The sequence below is a fragment of the Coregonus lavaretus genome, assembly GCF_964263955.1.
Source record: "Coregonus lavaretus genome assembly, chromosome: 36".
Classification (NCBI taxonomy): domain Eukaryota; kingdom Metazoa; phylum Chordata; class Actinopteri; order Salmoniformes; family Salmonidae; genus Coregonus; species Coregonus lavaretus.
Genome location: NC_140023.1, coordinates 26816780 through 26832847, shown reverse-complemented (window position 1 = coordinate 26832847; position 16068 = coordinate 26816780).

Below are 16068 nucleotides of genomic sequence, written 5' to 3'. Positions count from 1 at the left end.
ATTCCCAACAATATCAAATGTGTCTGGATTACGACCAAAAGAGGAACGACCCCTAGGTAACTCTGGGTCACCTTCCCAGAGCAAACTCTCCCCTGAGAGCTTTCCTTCCCTAACCAACTCTAGTCGCTCTTGTTGCAGCTTGATTTTAGCACGCTCCATATCCTGTTTAAATTCCAATTCCCTTTCATATTTTACACGATCATGCTCCATTTTAGCTCTTTGTCCATTTTGTTCATGCTCTAGCTGTAACAGAAGCAGTTCTTTCTGCTGTTCAAAAAGAAGACTACTATGACTAACCGATGGAGCGGTCATTGTAACATATCGGGGAGACAATGTGTCCTCAGCAGAGGCTGCCCCAGTGGTAACATCCAGAATACCACTCTCCATCAAATTGGCCTTCAATATTAACCTAATAGAATTTTTTAGGCGTTTATCACTAATTTCAACCTTGTAGTGTTCAGCAACCTTCAACAGCTGTTCTTTAGTACATAATTCGAACAGTTCTTCTGATGGAAAGCGAATGAACTCGTCTACATTAGACGCCATAATCAGGAAAAAAAAAAAATATATATATATATCATAATAATCTTGCTCAACCCCTCTGCTGAGCACACCAGACACAAGAGAAATGACAATCACACCGAGCACCACAGAAGAGAGCTGGGATATGGAGCTTCCCCATAACCTACAATAACTCAACCCTAGTCTTCGTGTGGATTCGCGGTGGGTAATTACGCACTGTAGCCCGCTGGCAAGGAATTAAACCCCCCAGCACGCTGGTAGATTCCACCAAGCCACGGATGTGCCCCCGAGACAACTGCTCAGTCCACAGACACCACACAAAAATAACAAACATTTAACCATGCCCAACGTATCCCAAAACAGAACACGTCACTAAGCCTATCAGGGGAAAAAGCTATAACTCCGGGTAGAAAATGTCACTACCCTACCCAATCTCCCACTGAGGTACACAGCCGATTGTACTCACCTCCTCAGACCGATGCCCCAACAGCGAGTAGAGCAAGAGTTTCCAGGCTGGGCAGGGACTGGAAACTAACCAATGTACTCTCTCGAACGCAGTACACAACCCAAAGGAAACCAATACTGGGCCTATCAAACTCAAACAAACTAACAAAATTTACTACAAAAAACCTACAGAATTGGACATTAACTCCACGTTCTCCCAAACACAACCAGTTCAAGATCCCAGACGAGCCCCCACTTGTCACGAACCGGCTCAAGTTCGTAACAAAAGGGAGACACGTGGAGACAAGGAATACTTAAAGTATATATTTATTAACTAAAGTAAACTAACTGAAATAACAATGGGGTGTGTAATCAGTAATCAGTAGTGTAAGTGAGTGTTTGCTTGCATAAATGTAATATGGAAAAGTGCCAAAGCAAACAACCAAAAAAGCCACAAAAATACCACAACCAAAATCAAAGTATCTGCCTGGAGAGAGTCCCCCTTCATGAATGTGGAAGAGGTCCATTTATGCTGGGACACACCCGGCCCAGGTGTTTCCCATGTAGCTGACGACCCTCCCAACTCCGCCCACCGGCATCCTAATAAGGAAACAAGAGCAAAGAGAGAATACGGCAGACAGAGTGGGAGGGTCGTCACACCCCCCCCCCCATAAGACCGGGGACCAACAAGGACCCCGGACCAACGTACCAGCCCCTGCATAGGGTAGGGCAGTGTGAGCAGGACCAGCAGTGTCATTTGACTTAACAAACGAGGATCGGACGTCGTCAACCTTCTTTTCAAAATGGTTGACGAAGTCATCCACAGAGAGGGAGGGGGGGGGGGGGGGGGAAGGAGGATTCAGCAGGGAGGAGAAGGTGGCAAAGAGCTTCCTAGGGTTAGAGCCAGATGCTTGGAATTTAGAGTGGTAGAAAGTGGCTTTAGCAGCAGAAACAGATGAAGAAAATGTAGAGAGGAGGGAGTGAAAAGATGACAGGTCCGCAGGGAGTCTAGTTTCCCTCCATTTCCGCTCGGCTGCCCGGAGCCCTGTTCTGTGAGCTCGCAATGAGTCGTCAAGCCACGGAGCAGGAGGGGAGGACTGAGCCGGCCGGGAGGATAGGGGACATAGAGAGTCAAAGGATGCAGAAAGGGAGGAGAGGAGGGTTGAGGAGGCATAATCAGGAGATTGGAGGGAGAAGGATTGAGCAGAGGGAAGAGATGATAGGATGGAAGAGGAGAGAGTAGCGGGAGAGAGAGAGCGAAGGTTGCGACGGCGCATTACCATCTGAGTAGGGCAGAGTGAGTAGTGTTTGAGGAGAGCGAGAGAGAAAAGGATACAAAGTAGTGGTCGGAGACATGGAGGGGAGTTGCAGTGAGATTAGTAGAAGAACAGCATCTAGTAAAGATGAGGTCAAGCGTATTGCCTGCCTTTTGAGTAGGGGGGGACGGTGAGAGGGTGAGGTCAAAAGAGGAGAGGAGTGGAAAGAAGGAGGCAGAGAGAAATGAGTCAAAGGTAGACGTAGGGAGGTTGAAGTCACCCAGAACTGTGAGGGGTGAGCCATCCTCAGGAAAGGAACTTATCAAGGCATCATGCTCATTGATGAACTCTCCAAGGGAACCTGGAGGGCGATAAATGACAAGGATGTTAAGCTTGAATCGGCTAGTGACTGTGACAGCATGGAATTCAAATGAGGAGATAGACAGATGGGACAGGGGAAAAAGAGAGAATGTCCACTTGGGAGAGATGAGGATTCCTGTGCCACCACCCCTCTGACCAGATGCTCTCGGGGTATGCGAGAACACATGGTCAGACGAGGAGAGAGCAGTAGGAATAGCAGTGTTTTCAGTGGTAATCCATGTTTCCGTCAGCGCCAAGAAGTCGAGGGACTGGAGGGTAGCATAGGCTGAGATTAACTCTGCCTTGTTGGCCGCAGAACGGCAGTTCCAGAGGCTGCCGGAGACCTGGACCTCCACGTGGGTCGTGCGTGCAGGGACCACCAGGTTAGAGAGGCAGCAGCCACGCGGTGTGAGGCGTTTGTATAGCCTGTGCGGAGAGGAGAGAACAGGGATAGACAGAGGCATAGTTGACAGGCTACAGAAAATGGCTACAATAATGCAAAGGAGATCGGAATGAAATGAACTAAACATCTGGGAAACGAGAGAGCGGGGCCTCCCTCACTTACGTTTCACTGAAACACCCAAATATAACTCTCCCAACTTCCACCTCAGAATCTATAATTGTCGTAAACTACAGCGGTTCAATGTTTCCTAGGAATAGACTAACTTAGTTTATTCAGCTAGCTAACTTGGTACAGTATTCTTCCGTGAAAATCGTCCAGGGCACCTAGTCATATGACGCAACAGCCAACTAGCATGCCGGGCTCCAACAACACGGTTTAGCACCAATACTCGGCCACAACAAACCACCAGTGTGTCAACACGCCAAGCAGATCATTCGTGTCCGTGTCTAACATTGTGGGTTAGTCCCGACAGCTTGAGCGAGTCCGTCGTCAACTTATTCAGCCAGTTAGTTAGCTAGAATAGTTTGCATACTAGCTATCCATTGCTTTCTGCCAACGAAGAAACCCGTCCTCCCACGGCACGAACACACAGAGAGAGCCAAGCTAACGTTAACTAGTCACCTATGTCCCGAATTCCCTTGAACGACTCTGGCTACCAGTATGTAAAAACAAAACACAAATGTAGGTTATAACTTACCCTTAGCAGCTACTGTTAGCTAGCCAAGTGCAAAGCTAGCCACTGAATCGATTCAGCCACACAGAGAGACGAAAGATACATTATTTTGTATGTTTTTTTCTTGGTAAATGTTTTGGGGAAGGTAAACTATGCAGGTGGGGTAGGTTGTGCCAGGGGGGTTGTGATATACAGTACAATATGGATGTACAGTGAGAGAAAAAAGTATTTGATCCCCTGCTGATTTTGTACGTTTGCCCACTGACAAAGACATGATCAGTCTATACTTTTAATGGTAGGTTTATTTGAACAGTGAGAGACAGAATAACAACAAAAAAATCCAGAAAAATGCATGTCAAAAAGTTATACATTTATTTGCATTTTAATGAGGGAAATAAGTATTTGACCCACCTGCAAAACATGACTTAGTACTTGGTGGCAAAGCCCTTGTTGGCAATCACAGAGGTCAGACGTTTCTTGTAGTTGGCCACCAGGTTTGCACACATCCCAGGAGGGATTTTGTCCCACTCCTCTTTGCAGATCTTCTCCAAGTCATTAAGGTTTCGAGGCTGACGTTTGGCAACTCGAACCTTCAGCTCCCTCCACAGATTTTCTATGGGATTAAGGTCTGGAGACTGGCTAGGCCACTCCAGGACCTTAATGTGCCTCTTCTTTAGCCACTCCTTTGTTGCCTTGGCCGTGTGTTTTGGGTCATTGTCATGCTGGAATACCAATCCACGACCCATTTTCAATGCCCTGGCTGAGGGAAGGAGGTACTCACCCAAGATTTGACGGTACATGGCCCCGTCCATCGTCCCTTTGATGCGGTGAAGTTGTCCTGTCCCCTTAGCAGAAAAACACCCCCAAAGCATAATGTTTCCACCTCCATGTTTGACGGTGGGGATGGTGTTCTTGGGGTCATAGTCAGCATTCTTCCTCCTCCAAACATGGCGAGTTGAGTTGATGCCAAAGAGCTCGATGTTGGTCTCATCTGACCACAACACTTTCACCCAGTTCTCCTCTGAATCATTCAGATGTTCATTGGCAAACTTCAGACGGCCCTGTATATGTGCTTTCTTGAGCAGGGGGACCTTGCGGGCGCTGCAGGATTTCAGTCCTTCACGGCGTAGTGTGTTACCAATTGTTTTCTTGGTGACTATGGTCCCAGCTGCCTTGAGATCATTGACAAGATCCTCCCGTGTAGTTCTGGGCTGATTCCTCACCGTTCTCATGATCATTGCAACTCCATGAGGTGAGATCTTGCATAGAGCCCCAGGCCGAGGGAGATTGACAGTTATTTTGTGTTCCTTCCATTTGCGAATAATCGCACCAACTGTTGTCACCTTCTCACCAAGCTGCTTGGCGATGGTCTTGTAGCCCATTCCAGCCTTGTGTAGGTCTACAATATTGTCCCTGACATCCTTGGAGAGCTCTTTGATCTTGGCCATGGTGGAGATTTTGGAATCTGATTGATTGATTGCTTCTGTGGACAGGTGTCTTTTATACAGACAACAAACTGAGATTAGGAGCACTCCCTTTAAGAGTGTGCTCCTAATCTCAGCTTGTTACCTATATAAAAGTCACCTGGGAGCCAGAAATCTTTCTGATTGAGAGGGGGTCAAATACTTATTTCCCTCATTAAAATGCAAATCAATTCATAACATTTTTGACATGCGTTTTTCTGGATTTTGTTGTTGTTATTCTGTCTCTCACTGTTCAAATAAACATACCATTAAAATTATAGACTGATCATTTCTTTGTCAGTGGGCAAACGTACAAAATCAGCAGGGGATCAAATACTTTTTTCCCTCACTTTAAGTATTTAGTAAATATCATATAATTCTATACTTTTACATACACATTTAATTTCCTTGTAAATGGGAAATGGAAACATTTTGATACCAACGTATCAACCTAGAAAAAAACAATGAAAAGAAAGTTGTGATATTTTGAGTTAAACCTAGAAAACATGACGTGTGTGATGTTTGAGAAGCAAAGGGGTCCGTTCTATTTCATAAACATGTCACTACCAATTATTAGTCACTACTCAACACAGAGGCCAAAGAGAGTAAAATAGAACTCCCTGCTTAGTGCTGGAACTGTTAACTGGTGAAGAAACATAAAATAATTGTGTTTTGAATCATTACTCAGTCAAACCAGAGGGTTTTACAGTGACTTCAGAAAGTATTCATACCCCTTGACTTATTCCACGTTTTGTTGTGTTACAGCCTGAATTCAACATTGATAAAATGATCACCTTCATACAATAACCCATAATGACAAAGTAAAAACGTGTTTTAGAAATGTTTGCAAATGTATTGAAAATGAAATACAGAAATATCTCATTTACATAAATATTCACACCACTTTGCTATGACATTCCAAATTGAGCTCAGGTGCCTCCAATTTCCTTTGATCATCCTTGAGATGTCACTACAACTTGATTGGAGTCCACCTGTGGCCAATTCAATTGTTTGGACGTGATTTAGAAAGAAACACACCTGTCTATATAAGGTCCCACAATTGACAGTGCATGTCAGAGCAGAAACTATACCATGAAAGATCTCCGAGATAGAATTGTGATGAGGCCAGTGCTTAATTTGAGCCGGATCCTGGCACCTCTCAATTTTGGACTGTTTTGTTCCGGAACCCATTTGCACTGTTTGCAATGTACCAATTATAATCAGAGTTAGGCTAAGAAGATGGCGCCGGAGGAGATGGCTGCCGTTTTATGGCCCCCTAACCAATTCAAATCAAATCAAATTTTATTTGTCACATACACGTGTTTAGCAGATGTTATTGCGGGTGTAGCGAAATGCTTGTGTTTCTAGCTCCGACAGTGCAGTAATATCTAACAAGTAATATCTAACAATTTCGCAACATATACCCAATACACACACATCTAAGGAATGGAATGGAATTTAAGAATATATACATATATGGACAAGCAATGACAGAGCGGCATGGACTAAGATACAGTAGAATATTATAGAATACAGTATATACATATGAGATGAGTAGTGCAAGATATGTAAACATTATTAAAGTGACTAGTGTTCCATTTCTTAAAGTGGCCAGTGATTTCAATAGGAAGCAGCAGCCTCTAATGTGCTAGTGATGGCTATTTAACAGTCTGATGGCCTTGAGATAGAAGCTGTTTTTCATTCTCTCGGTCCCAGTTTTGATGCACCTGTACTGACCTCGTCTTCTGGATGTTAGCGGGGTGAACAGGCAGTGGCTCGAGTGGTTGATGTCCTTGATGATCTTTTTTGTGATATTGTGTGTTTTTTGGCGTTATTTGTTATTTATTCTGTACATAATGTTTCTGCAACCGTCACTTATGACCAAAAAGAGCTTCTGGATATCAAGACAGCGATTACTCACCTCGTATTGGACAAATGTTTTTTATTCAACGAGCCGGACGCGAAGGATATTCTACAGACACCCGACAAGGCCCAAATCCCTGTCATTCGCATGAGAAAGAGACATCGTGGAGGTAGGTCGGGGTGCCTTGTAAGGATCCGACGGCGAGCGAGTAATCTGCCTCTACCATCAGTCCCATTAGCCAACGCACAATAATTGGGAAACAAAATGGACGACCTAAGATCAAGGATATCCTACCAACAGGACATTAAAAACTGTAATATCTTATGTTTCACCGAGTCGTGGCTGAACGACGACATGGATAACATCAAGCTGGCGGGATATACGCTACATCGGCAGGATAGAACGGCTGACTCTGGTAAGACAAGGGGTGGCGGTCTGTATATATTTGTAAACAACAGCTGGTGCACAAAATCTAATACTAAGGAAGTAGTGAGCGAAATCTAACATTAAAGAAGTCTCAAGGTTTTGCTCGCCTGAGGTTGAGTATCTCATGATAAGCTGTAGACCACACTATTTACCAAGAGAGTTTTCATCTATATTTTTCGTAGCTGTCTATTTACCTCCACAAACCGATGCTGGCACTAAGATTGCACTCAATGAACTGTATACGGCCATAAGCAAACAGGAAAACACTCATCCTAGTGGCCGGGAACTTTAATGCAGGGAAACTTAAATATGTTCTACCTAATTTCTACCAGCATGTTAAATGTGCAACCAGAGGGAAAAAAAAACTCTAGACCACCTTTACTCCACACACAGAGACGCGTTCAAAGCTCTCCCTCGCCCTCCGATTGGCAAATCGGACCATAATTCTATCCTACTGATTCCTGCTTTTAAACAAAAAACTAAAGCAGGAAGCACCAGTGACTCAGTTAATATGGAAGTGGTCAGATGACGCAGATGCTAAGCTACAGGACTGTTTTGCTAGCACAGACTGGAATACGTTCCGGGATTCTTCCGATGGCATTGAGGAGTACACCACATCAGTCACTGGCTTCATCAATAAGTGCATCGATAACATCCGTAGCCGATGTAAGTAAGACTTTTAAGCAGGTCAACATTTACAAGGCCGCAGGGCCAGACAGATTACCAGAACGTGTACTCCGAGCATGCGCTGACCAACTGGCAAGTGTCTTCACTGACATTTTCAACATGTCCCTGACTGACTCTGTAATAACTATTTGACCCCCTCTCAATCAGAAAGATTTCTGGCTCCCAGGTGTCTTTTATACAGGTAATGAGCTGAGATTAGGAGCACACTCTTAAAGGGAGAATCAGCCCAGAACTACACGGGAGGATCTTGTCAACGATCTCAAGGCAGCTGGGACCATAGTCACCAAGAAAACAATTGGTAACACACTACGCCGTGAAGGACTGAAATCCTGCAGCGCCCGCAAGGTCCCCCTGCTCAAGAAAGCACATATACAGGGCCGTCTGAAGTTTGCCAATGAACATCTGAATGATTCAGAGGAGAACTGGGTGAAAGTGTTGTGGTCAGATGAGACCAAAATCGAGCTCTTTGGCATCAACTCAACTCGCCGTGTTTGGAGGAGGAGGAATGCTGACTATGACCCCAAGATCACCATCCCCACTGTCAAACATGGAGGTGGAAACATTATGCTTTGGGGGTGTTTTTCTGCTAAGGGGACAGGACAACTTCACCGCATCAAAGGGACAATGGACGGGGCCATGTACCGTCAAATCTTGGGTGAGAACCTCCTTCCCTCAGCCAGGGCATTGAAAATGGGTCGTGGATGGGTATTCCAGCATGACAATGACCCAAAACTCACGGCCAAGGCATCAAAGGAGTGGCTCAAGAAGAAGCACATTAAGGTCCTGGAGTGGCCTAGCCAGTCTCCAGACCTTAATCCCATAGAAAATATGTGAAGGGAGCTGAAGGTTCGAGTTGCTGTCACGCCCTGGCTCTGGGGACTCTTAAATGTTGAGCCAGGTGTGTCGTTTCTACGTTATGTTTTTCTATGTTTAGTTTCTAGATCGTTTAGATCTATGTTGGCCCGGATGGTTCCCAATCAGAGGCAGCTGTAGCTCGTTGTCTCTGATTGGGGACCATACTTAGGCAGCTTGTTGGCACCAGTTAGTTGTGGGATCTTGTTCCATGTGAGGTATGTTATTTTGTCTACCTTGGACTTTCGTTTCGTTTGTTGTTTTGTCGTGTGTTCAGTACGTAAATAAATATGAATGCATATCACGCTGCGCCTTGGTCCTTCTCGTCCGTAAACGAACGTGACAGAAGATCCCACCAAATGAGGACCAAGCAGCGTGTCCAGGGTCAGACAGCCTGGACCTGGGAAGAGATCCTGGACGGGAAGGGGTCCTGGACTTGGGAGGAGATTCAGGCCGTAATGGATCGCCGTCCTTGGGAGGAGACAGTGGAGGCGCGCTATAGAGAGGACTAGCGGCAACGCAGAAGGTGCCGGCCGAGGAGGAAGCCCGAGAGACAGCCCCAAGAAAATGTTTGGGGGGGGCTAAAAGGGTGGTTGGCGGAGCCTAGTGTTAGAGCAGAGCCAACTCCCCGTACTCATTCTAGGAAGCGTGTGACTGGGCAGGCTCCGTGTTATGCGGAGCTACGTACTGTGCCACGAGTGTTCCGGCACAGTCCTGAACGTCCTGTGCTAGCACCACGCACGTGTCGTGCGAAGATGGGCATTCAGCCAGGACGGGGTGTGCCGGCTCAACGCTCGTGGTCTCCAGGACGCCTCCTCTGTCCCGTATATCCTGCGCCGGTGTTACGTACTGTATCGCCAGTACGCGTGCACAGCCCCGTACGTCCTGTGCTAATGCCTCACACATATTTTGTGGAAGTAGGCATCCAGCCAGGACGGGTTGTGTCAGCTCTCCGCTCCAGACCTCCAGTCCGCCTCCATAGTCCGGTACGGCCCGTTCCTGCTCCCCACACTAAGCCAGTGGTGCGTGTTCCCAGTCCGGCCCGGCCCGTTCCTGCTCCCCGCACCAAGCCAGTGGTGCTTGTTCCCGGTCCGGCCCGGTCCGTTCCTGCTCCCCGCACCAAGCCAGTGGTGCGCGTCGTCAGCCCGGTCCGGCCCGTTCCTGTCCCTCGCATCAAGCCAGTGGTGCGTGTGTCCAGTACGGCACGGCCCGTGCCTGTCCCACCGGTGCCTGGTCCGGCACCGGTTAGCTGCTCCACTCCGGAGCCAGAGCAATCCGCTCCACCGGGGTCCAGTCCAGCTCCGGTCAGCGGATCCACTCCGGAGCCAGAGCAGTCCGCTCCACCGGTGCCTAGTTCAGCTCCGGTCAGCTGCTCCACTCCGGAGCCAGAGCAATCCGCTCCACCGGGGTCCAGTCCGGAGCCTGAGCAGTTCGCTCCACCGTCGTCGGGTCCAGCTCCAGTCAGCGGTTCCAGTCCAGACCCAGACGTCAGCCCCTCTCCAGGTTCAGGGTCTCCCACACCAGGGTCCAGACAGGACTTGGTACGTCGTGGGAGGAAGGAGAGGGGAAGCAGCGCGCCGAGGTCCAGACCAGACCAGGGGCGCAACAGGGAGGCGGATAATAGGTGGTGGTCACGCCCGGAGCCGGCCCCTACCCTGTTATGTTTAGGTTGCGCGATCGGAGTCCACACCTTTGGGGGGGGGGTACTGTCACACCCTGGCTCTGGGGACTCTTAAATGTTGAGCCAGGTGTGTAGTTTCTATGTTATGTTTTTCTATGTTTAGTTTCTAGATCGTTTAGATCTATGTTGGCCAGGGTGGTTCCCAATCAGAGGCAGCTGTAGCTCGTTGTCTCTGATTGGGGACCATACTTAGGCAGCTTGTTGGCACCAGTTAGTTGTGGGATCTTGTTCCGTGTGAGGTATGTTATTTTGTCTACCTTGGACTTCACATTTCGTTTGTTGTTTTGTCGTGTGTTCAGAACGTAAATAAATATGAATGCATATCACGCTGCGCCTTGGTCCTTCTCGTCCGTAAACGAACGTGACAGTTGCCAAACATCAGCCTCGAAACCTTAATGACTTGGAGAAGATCTGCAAAGAGGAGTGGAACAAAACCCCTCCTGAGATGTGTGTTAACCTGGTGGCCAACTACAAGAAACGTCTGACCTCTGTGATTGCCAACAAGGGTTTTTCCACCAAGTACTTAGTCATGTTTTGCAGAGGGGTCAAATACTTATTTCCCTCATTAAAATGCAAATCAATTTATAACATTTTTGACATTCTTTTTTCTGGATTTTTTGTAGTTATTCTGTCTCTCACTGTTCAAATAAACCTACCATTAAAATTATAGACTGATCATGTCTTTGTCAGTGGGCAAACGTACAAAATCAGCAGGGGATCAAATACTTTTTCCCCTCACTGTACGTATGGCCCAGTACATCACTTGGGCCAAGCTTCCTGCTATCCAGGACATCTATACCAGGCAGTGTCAGAGGAAGGCCCTAGAAATTGTCAAAGACTCCAGCTACCATAGTCATAGACTGATCTCTCTGCTACCGCACGGCAAGCGGTACCGGAGCACCAAGTCTAGGTCCAAAAGGCTTCTTAACAGCTACCCCCAATCCATAAGACTCCTGAACAGCTAATCATGGCTACCCGGACTATTTGCATTGTCCCCCCCACCCCAACCCCCCTTTTACGCTACTGCTACTATGTTTATTATCTATGCATAGTCACTTTAACTCTACCCACATGTACATATTACCTCAATTACCTCTACTAACCGGTGCCCCCGCACATTGACTCTGTACCGGTACCCCCTGTATATAGCCTCCCTACTGTTATTTTATTTTACTGCTGCTCTTTTATTATTTTATTTATTATTTTTTACTTATCTATTTTTTACTTAACACTTTTTTTCTTTAAACTGCATTGTTGGTTAAGGGCTTGTAAGTAAGCATTTCACTGTAAGGTCTACACCTATTGTATTCGGCGCATGTGGCAAATAAAATTTGATTTGATTTGATTTTAAGTTGACTCCTCTGTAATTCTCCTGGCTGCCCCCTAGAAAACATAATGTGAAAACGTGCCTGATAATTGATTTGTGTTGGGCCGGCACGGGTTCATGATTTGCGCATCATAGAAGCCTGTAAAGACCATCAAGTGGCCTATGCTGTGGTGAGAGAGAGAAGTGCGCCTGTATCTTTCACAGAACTAGAATGAAATTCACTTTCTATGATCTCTCTTTCTACTCTGATAGAAATGAGCCTGCAACTCTCATCTCTCCTGCGTTGCACTTCATCATTTATTTCCTTACAGAATCATATCCACAAGAAATTAAATATTTTCGAATACTACACCAGGAGTAGGGCTATAATTTAGCCACAAATTATCAATAGTTTATTTTTTTAAAATTCTCTAGCTGTGGATTGTGTGTAGCCCAATCACGAGCCATGCCTACAGTCGGGAACGCGCGGCAAATCTGTCAGTGAACATTATGCAGCAAAAACAGGCCTTTCGCAATATTTCAAATAACCTTCATCCATTCATCGACAAGAAAGACCAGTTGTCTACTGACCAAGGATGTGTTCTGTGGGGATCAAGTGTGGTACTACCTCACAAATCCAAGAGGAGACTGCTATCTGACCTGCATGAGGGACATCCAGGGATCACTTGAATGAAAGCATTCGCCCACAGTTATCTGTGGTGGGCTGGACTGGATCAGGACATTCAGCAGCATGTAGGCCACTGCTCACCTTGTGAAGCTGTTCGCAACAAGCCTGCTTCTGCACCTCTTCATCCATGGTCCTGGGTGCTACACCATGGGAACGCATCCATGTGGATTACACCGTAACTGACAAGCAACATTTCCTTATTGTCATCGATGTCCCATCCAAGTGGATGGAAGTGTTCCCTACTCAACTGACCACAGCTGAGAAGATCATCAATCTTCTCAGACACCTGTTTGCATCCTTTGGACAAGTCAAGGAGCTCATCTCAGACAGTGGCCCTCCTTTTACGTCGAACGATTTCGAAATGTTTCTCAAGAACAACGGAGTAAGGCACATCCTGTCACCACCTTACCATCCGGCATCAAACGGAGCAGCGAAGAGAGCCATGCAAACCTTTAAGAAGGCCTGGACTAGACTCGAGGTTCAGTCTGTGCCCACCTACCAAAGGCTTCCCCGTTTCCTGTTTACTTACCGTAACACACCACACACAGTAACGGAACGTACACCAGCTGAACTGTTTCTGAAACGCCAACCACATACCCGCCTGACATTGTTGAAACCAGACTTGTCAAACACTGTGGCAAAGCACCAGCTGCAGCAGAAGAAAGCTCATGACAGACACTCAAAGACTGTCAGAGAATTCAAAGAGGGAGAGAGGGTGATGGTACGTGATTTCAGACACCCTAAGCGCCTGTGGAACTCAGGTGTGATCTTGCGACGCAGAAGACCTTTGACTTATCAAGTCATCGCCATGTCAACATTCACGTGGATCATCTGCTACAGTCCAACGCCCCAGCAGGGACATGCCGGGAAAACAATAACAATAATGACCCCCAGGGCTATTCTCCTGACTGTGGACGTATGGTAGAGACAGAGCCTGACCTTCCAACCGAACCTGACCTTCCACCCAAACTGGCCCACCACCGGAAGCCCAGGAGGAGCGGAGATATCCTGTTCAACAGTGAAGGGCACCTCAAAAGCTTGACCTGTGAGTTGAACTGTTTCAGGAGGTAATGAACAGTAAAAACAAACAAACACTTTAATATGTCCTAGATAAAAGGAAAGAAAAAGGACATTACCTGGGTTAGTTATTAGGATACAAGTTCCATCTCCAGCGCAGAATAATTTGTGCTCGGCCTTGAAAAGTCTGCTTCAACCCAGTAGTTGAGAAATGTTTAAGAATGCATTGTTCAAGTATTTCACAAACATATTTACCATGTTCTCTGGGAGTTAAAAGCTATGGGGGAGGAGTGTAGTATTGGTGATCTATATCTGTCTATATTAGTTACTATGCTGTTACTAAGCAGTAATGTATTACGGCAGTGTTATGTTATGACACCTAATAGGAAGTGCACATGAGCACTATTGGGCCGGGGGCTGTAGGGCACGAGATGTTTTGACTAAACGACACTAAACTGTACTCCCGTCTCCTGCCTGGTCATTTTTTTGACAACACAATTATTACACACACCAGTGGCAACCCTAAAAAAATCAGTGTCAAAGTAGCCTGTCATTTCGATCAGTGATCTAAAATTATGTAGAATTGCATGTAATGCGTTTATAAAGGCCACATTATTCCCGAACCCTAGGCTACAAAATGTTTTCCCCATGTTTGGAGGTGCCGGAAAATTTTTTTGCCAGAGAAGGAGGTGACCTGTGGTGCTCTGAGGTACCAGAACGCATGAAAAAAAATCTCCTTTATAGTAAAGCATTGAATGCTTTATCATGCTTTTGCGTACTGGCATAGATCAGTAGAGTAGAGGCGCTTGAAACTTCTCCTCTACTCTAATTCAGCTCTACTGATCTATGCCAGCATGCAAAAGCATGATAAAGCATTCAATGCTTTATGATAAAGGAGATTGAGCAACTGAGCAACTGGGCAAGAAGGGCCTTGGTCAGGGAGGTGATCAAGAATCCAATGACCAGAGTTCCTTGGCTAAGATGGGAGAACCTGCCAGAAGGACAACAGTTTCTACAGCACTTCACCAATCTGGGCTTTATGGGAGAGTGGCCAGACGGAAACCACCCCTGAGAAAAAGGCACATGACAACACACCTGAAGTTTGCAAAAAGGCACGTGAAAGAATCTGAGATCATAAGGCAAAAGATTCTGTGGCCTGATGAGACAAAAATGTGGTCTGAAAGCAAATCGCTATGTCTGGAGAAAGCCAGGCACAGCTCATCACCCGTCTAACACCATCCCTACCGTGAACTATGGTGGTGGCAGCATCATGCTATAGGAATGCTTTTCAGCGGCAGGGACTGGGGCGAAAATTTATGTTCCAAAGGACAATGACCCCAAGCATACAGCCAAAGCAAGGCTGGAATGGCTTCAGAATAAGAATGTGAAAGTCCAAAGAGGCCCAGCCAAAGGCCAGACTTTAATCCCATTGAAAATCTGTTCAAAGACCTGAAGATTGCTATTCACCACCGCTCCCCATCTAATTTAACAGAGCTTGAGAAAATCTGCAAGGAAGAATAGGAGAAAATCCCAAAATACAGATGTGCAAAGCTGATACAGACATACCCAAGACGACTCAAAGCTGTAATCGTCACCAAAGGTGCATCTGCAAAGTATTGAATCAGGGTTTTGAATACCTATGTAAATGAGATATTTCTGTATTTCATTTTCAATACATTTGCAAAAATGGGTGTGTTACGTGTGTGTGTGCGTATGTAGTGTATGTGAATGTGTGTGGTTTTTGTGTTGGAATGTCAATGTAGAGTGTCTCAGTGAATGTGTATATGGTTTGTATAATTGGTGGTTGGTGCCGTTTAACATTAGGAAGGACAATTGCATGAATCATTCATATTCCATTCACCCAGCTCAATGTAACATCGATAGGCTTAGGCTACTATACGATACTAGAATTTGGCTTATACCCATCATGAGGTTGCTACAACCTAGCCTACAAATGAAAGTTTATAACGTATGTGCACAGGTTAAGAGACAAATTGGAGTAATTAAGGTGACAGACAGTGACACATTCAATCCCACCTTGTACAATCTTGCCTGCATCTAGCTGATCTAGGGTGTAATCATTAGTCAAAATGAGAGTTTCTATTGAACAAATTCAGGTAGGTCCATCCCCTTTTCGTTCCGGTTGCTTCTGTTTAAGAAATATTTTGCAACAGAATTGGTGGAATGAATACACCCCTGATCACCCACACACACAGTTCACTTTCATAGCAGCCATAAAAACAGCATCATCACATCTACGCGCTCTCCTCCTCTCCCTTCGCTTGTGGATTTCAGTGCACAACACAACAGCTGTCTATGACCAGGTGAAAAAGCATCTCCAAGCCAAACCTTCATACCATAACCGCTAACCACTACACACAGCTTACATCGTTGTCACCATATTAGCTAACGTCATAGTCAACATA